The sequence below is a fragment of the Triticum aestivum genome, chromosome 6A, assembly GCF_018294505.1.
Source record: "Triticum aestivum cultivar Chinese Spring chromosome 6A, IWGSC CS RefSeq v2.1, whole genome shotgun sequence".
Lineage (NCBI taxonomy): Eukaryota > Viridiplantae > Streptophyta > Magnoliopsida > Poales > Poaceae > Triticum > Triticum aestivum.
The window spans coordinates 151,275,902-151,282,371 of record NC_057809.1 but is presented as its reverse complement, the minus strand read 5'-3'; positions in this window follow the sequence as shown (position 1 = coordinate 151,282,371).

The following is a 6,470-nucleotide window of genomic DNA, read 5'->3' as shown; positions in this document are numbered from 1 at the left end:
ACCTTCCCTGTCGGTCTCGCCGCCGCCATCGGTGTCGGCGCCGTCGGTGTCGATGTCGGCGTCAGTACCATCATCGAGGCCGACCTGCAAACCATGCTTAGCAGTCAAATAGTTGAGGTACTCTTGTTCACCCTCATAATCCATCTCGTCTGCATCTTGGTCAGAAGGCTCAGTTTCTTCGTTGTTCGACATGTTTCCTATCATTAAGTGTCCTCGGTTATTTCTAAAATTATGAATAAATAAGAAATGACATAAAAAACAAATCTATGTGCCAGCACTCGATATGCAAACTATGTAGCACAAATCATGCCTTTACTCACGGCAAATTTCGGCATGACCTTTGCTAAAAAATGGACATATCGAGTGCCTGAAATTCACCGGAACGGAAATGAATCAACATTCCGGCGTAACATAGGCCACTCGGATCATTTACCAAAATTGAACCAAAACATCACATGTCCAAATGACATGTTCAAATTCCAAACATGACATGTCCAAAACATGACATATCCACATATCACATGTCCAGTTCAAATTTGCATATAAATTTAGCCTACATAAATTTGCTTTAACAAGGGATGTTGATTTGGACAATTGCTAAATTCATAACTAAATAGATAACCTAATTAACCTACTGCCCTACCTAAAACCTAAGTAAATTAACCGAAGAACCCTAGCTAGTAGAGAGAGGGGGGTTATAGAGGGTGCAGGGGCGAGGAGGCAGGCCTAACGACGGCCGAGGTTGGGAGGGGAGGAAGCAGAGGAGGGAGGCGAGGGCCGACGGGTCGGGGGCGAGTGTGCCGGGGTCAGGGGCGAGCGCCGGCTCGGGGCCTAGCGCCGGGGTCGGGGCGAGCGCCGGGGTCGGGGGCGAGGGCCGGGTCGGGGGCGAGCGCTGGGGCGCGGCGGTGCGACGGGGCGCGGCGGTACGATGGGGGAGAGAGTGGGGATTTGGGGGGAAAAGAGGCGGGATGAAGCAGGGAGAGTGAGAATTTTGGGTTAAGTGGACGTAGCAGTAGCGTGTTTAGACAAAACGCGTTGCTACTACCTTCACTAGTTGTAGCGCGTTTAGACAAAACGCGTTGCTACTACCTTCACTAGCTGTAGCGGTTTTATAAGGAAATCGCTACTGCTAGCTTGACTGTAGTTGTTTCTCCCACTTTTATTTCCCGAGAGCATTGAACGAAGGGAAGGTGATATATATTGCATCATTTGACGGTTAAATATGTATACAAAATAGGAACATATATATTACATCATTGGACCCATGCATAATAATGGCTAAGTGTGTATACAAAATAGGAACATATATATATATATATATATATATATATATATATATATATATTACATCATTTGACCGATAACCTACAAAATAGGAACATATATTCCTCAGCACTGACGTTTTCGTTTTTGAGTCAGCTTCTTTCCCTTCTTGTTCGTCGAAGAATAATTGAGCCCCTCATTGTGACTTTGCCTTTTCCATGGAGTACGATTTTTCTTAGGTAATGTAGTATTGATTCTTCTTTTGACGTATACTTCATCATCATCGTCATCTTCCCTCGTTGGGTTGCCGTACTGATCATAGTCTTCCTCATTGGCGACTCCATCCATTCCAATGATGTTCCTTTTGCCTCTCCTCACGACAACACGACTGGGATTGCATGGGTCGGTTATGAAGAAGCATTGTGTCACATGCTTAGCGTTTACCCATGGCTCGTTTTTGGCGATAGCGTTCACGGTAGCGCTCTTGGCATCGGGTATAGTCATGGTAGTGAAAATCCGGTTTTCTCTTTCGACATTCTTAGCCCATCTGACACAGAACAGCGTCGTGTTGTGCAGTCCAGAGTAGTCAAGCTCCTAGATCTCCTCGACCCTTCCATAAAATTGTTCAGTTGCACCGTTGTCGCTGCCGGTCATGCATTCCATCGTCACCCCTGAGTTCTGATCATCACTGTCCATATCTTTGGCCTCCGTGTAGAACGTGTATCCGTTGATATCATATGCCTGATAGGTTACGAGGTTGGGTGAGGAGCCATGTGCTAAGGCGTATATGAGCAATCCGTCCTTAGAGCCCTCCTTCGAGGGATTAGCAATAATATGCTCTTCGAACCAATGCAGGAAAGTGGAGTTGTGCTCTCTAGTAACTTCGGCATCCGTCCTGCATACCCCCCCCCCCCGGTCACGATACTTCTTTGCGATAATTTCTTTGTGCAATGCCACGAAAGGATCTACCTCATCTAGGTGGTGTAGCACTACCAAGTTTACTCTGTCAAAGTTGTTGCATCGATCTGAGTATGCCACATGCAGTTCCCTGCGACCGTTGCAATGACCTTCTCCTTCGAGCCTCCCATCATGATTGTTAACGGGCAAACCAACACTAACACCAAGCGGCTGGTCTGCGCCATATAGAAAATTCTCATAGAAAGAGATGCACTCTTGTGTCACATAGCCCTGGACGATGCTTCCATCCGGACGGGACATGTTACGAACGAATCCTTTGATGATCCCATTCATCCTCTCAAACGGCATCATGTTGTGCAGGAATGACGACCCCAGGTCTATTATGTCATCCACAATATGGACACACAGATGCACGATCACGTCAAAGAACGCGGGCGGGAAGTACATCTCAAGCTCATTCAGTATCACAGCGATCTCTTCCTGTAGCCTTCGGAGCTGCTTCACACTGATCGACTTTCGAGAGATGGCATCGAAAAAGTTGTAGAGACCAATAAGCGTGTCACGGACGTGCTTGTCCATTATCCCTCTAAGGGCAACAGGTAGTATCTGCGTCATCATCACATGACAATCATGTGACTTCATCCCGCTGAACCTTTTTCTTGTCCGTGTCTAGATATCTGTTTATCTTGCCACAGTAACCGGAACTAACTTTGACTCCGGTAAGGCACTTAAAGAATTGATGGATCTCAGCCTGACTTAAGGTGAAGCAAGAAGGGGGCACTAATCCTCTTTCTTTATTTTCTTGCCCTTCTTCTCCCGTGCCTCTGTCTCCGTCTCTGTCTCGTCTGACATTTTACGGGGCGGCATGTGCAGATATTCCCTGATTTTCAAATCTTGCAAGTCTTTTCTTGCCTTCGTCCCATCCTTGGTCTTATCCGGCATGTTCATCAGTGTTGCGAGCAAGCTCTCAAGGACATTCTTACAGATATGCATTTGATCAAGGCAATGAGGTGTATCGAGTTTGTGCCAGTACTCCAAGTCCCAGAACACAGACCTCGTCTTCCATACCTTCAGCAGCGGCTCCGGCGCCTTTCTCATCGTCTTTCCCGGCGCGGGGCACTCCTTCCAGTTTTTCAACAGCTCATCGCCGCTCCGCTTACGTGGAGGTCCTCGATGCTCAGCGTGACCATTGAATAGATCTCCATGGTTTCTCCACGAGTCATCCTGTTCGAGCCATCTTCGATGCCCCATGTACACGATTTTCCCAGACCCGCCATCTTTCCTTGACGTTAGCTGATGAGACGTCGTATCATCCATGCACTGCATGCATCCGCAATATCCATGGCACACCTGGCCTGCCACATATCCATAACTGAGATAGTCCTGCACTATCGTGATCAGCGCGACTCTCATGTTGAAATACTCGCCTTTGCTGGCATCCCATGTCTTGGTCGGTGTTTTCCATAACGTGTCTAACTCCTCTTGAAGTAGCCCCAGATACAAATTAATATTATTTCATGGTTGTTTCGGCCCTTGAATAAGCATGCTCATGTGAATGTACTTCGATTTCATGCACAACCAGGGGGGAGGTTGTACATCCATACAAACACGGGCCATGTGCTATGGTTGGTGTTCTGGTTGCCAAACAGGTTCATGCCATCGGTACACGCGCCGAGCATGATGTTCCTTGCATCACATTCAAAATACTGATAGAAACTGTTCAACGCTCTCCACTGGCTTCCATCCTTGATGTGTCTCAGCTTTGGATCATCTCCATCGCCGGGCTTCTTCCTCTCCGCGTGCCAGCGCATTAGCTTTGCTTCCTTGGGATCTATAAAATACCTCTGGAGACGGGGAGTGATCGATAAGTACCATACCACTTTCTGGGGACATTTCTTCTCGGCCTTCTTGTATCGAGAAGCATTGCACACCGGACAACTTGTTTTTTCCGCGTGCTCCTTCCGATAAATTATGCAATCGTTGATGCATGCATGGTATCTAACGTGTGGCAGATCAAGAGGGCACACGATCTTCTTGGCCTCATCAACACTACTAGGACATAGATTACCCGCGGGAAGAACATCCTTTAGGTACTTGAGATGCTCATCGAGGCTAGTGTCGGTCCATTTGTTTTTAGCCTTCGTCTTCAGGAGTTTGAGCGTGAAACTCAAGCGGGTCACCTCGGAATTGCAACCATCATACAATGGAGTGTTCGAGTCTACCACCAGTTGCTCCAGCTTAGCCTCCTCTCTAGAAGCAGCTCTCTCAGTACTCGTCTCCTTGCGAAGCAATGCTTGAACATGAGGGTCCCGCACGATTGAACTTAGTACCGACGAACTCTGCTGCGTGGAATCCATGTCGTTCTCTCTGCCGCCATGTCCGGCCCCTTCTCTGCCGCCATGTCTGGCCCCTTCTCCACCGTCATGTGATACGTCTCCAACGTATCTATAATTTTTGATTGCTCCACGCTATATTATCTACTGTTTTGGGTGATATTGGGCTTTATTATCCACTTTTATATTACTTTTGGGACTAACCTATTAACCGGAGGCCCATCCCAGATTTGCTGTTTTTTTGCCTATTTCAGTGTTTCAAAGAAAAGGAATATCAAACGGAGTCGAAACGGAATGAAATCAACTTGAGAAGTTATTTTTGGAAGGAAACCTACTGGATAGACTTGGACCCTACGTTAGAAGATGAAGGAGGAGCTCACGAGGGTAGGGGTGCGCCCACCCCCCTGGGGCGCGCGCCCCTGCCTCGTGACCCACCCTTCGGTCCACCGACGTACCTCATGCACCCATATATACCTACGTAACCTAAAACTTCCAGAAAGGAGAATAGATCGGGAGTTCCGCCGCTAGAAGCCTCCGTAGCCACCGAAAACCAATCTAGACCCGTTCCGGCACCCTGCCGGAGGGGGCAATCCCTCTCCAGTGGCCATCTTCGTCATCCCGGTGCTCTCCATGACGAGGAGGGAGTAGTTCTCCCTCGGGGCTGAGGGTATGTACCAGTAGCTATGTGTTTGATCTCTCTCTCTCTCGTGTTCTTGATTTGGCACGATCTTGATGTATCGCGAGCTCCGCTATTATAATTGGATCTTATGTTTCTCCTCCCCCTCTTCTCTCTTGTAATGAATTGAGTTTCCCCTTTGAAGTAATCTTGTCGGATTGAGTCTTTAAAGATTTGAGAACACTTGATGTATGTCTTGCCGTGGATATCTGTGGTGACAATGGGATATCACGTGATTCACTTGATGTATGTTTTGGTGACCAACTTGCGGGTTCCGCCCATGAACCTATGCATAGGGGTTGGCACACGTTTTCGTCGTGATTCTCCGGTAGAACTTTGGGGCACTCTTTGAGGTCCTTTGTGTTGGTTGAATAGATGAATCTGAGATTGTGTGATGCATATCGTATAATCATACCCACGGATACTTGAGGTGACATTGGAGTATCTAGGTGACATTAGGATTTTGGTTGATTTGTATCTTAAGGTGTTATTCTAGTACGAACTCTAGGGCTGTTTGTGACACTTATAGGAATAGCCCAACGGATTGATTGGAAAGAATAACTTTGAGGTGGTTTCGTACCCTACCATAATCTCTTCGTTCGTTCTCCGCTATTAGTGACTTTGGAGTGACTCTTTGTTGCATGTTGAGGGATAGTTATGTGATCCAATTATGTTATTATTGTTGAGAGGACTTACACTAGTGAAAGTGTGAACCCTAGGCCTTGTTTCCTAGCATTGCAATACCGTTTACGCTCACTTTTATCATTCGTTACCTTGCTGTTTTTATAATTTCAGATTACAAATACCTTTATGTACTATCCATATACCACTTGTATCGCCATCTCTTCGCCGAACTAGTGCACCTATACAATTTACCATTGTATTGGGTGTGTTGGGGACACGAGAGACTCTTTGTTATTTGGTTGCAGGGTTGCTTGAGAGAGACCATCTTCATCCTACGCCTCATACGGATTGATAAACCTTAGGTCATCCACTTGAGGGAAATTTGCTACTGTCCTACAAACCTCTGCACTTGCATGCCCAACAACGTCTACAAGAACAAGGTTGTGTAGTAGACATCAAGCTCGTTTATGGCGCCGTTGCCGGGGAGGTTAGCGCTTGAAGGTATATCTTTAGATCTTGCAATCGAGTCTTTTAGTTTCTTGTTTTATCACTAGTTTAGTTTATAAAATAAAACTATAAAAAAATGGAATTGAGTTTGTCTCATACGCTTCGCCTTTTTAATATCTTTCGTGAGTATGATGGAAAGGATAATTGTG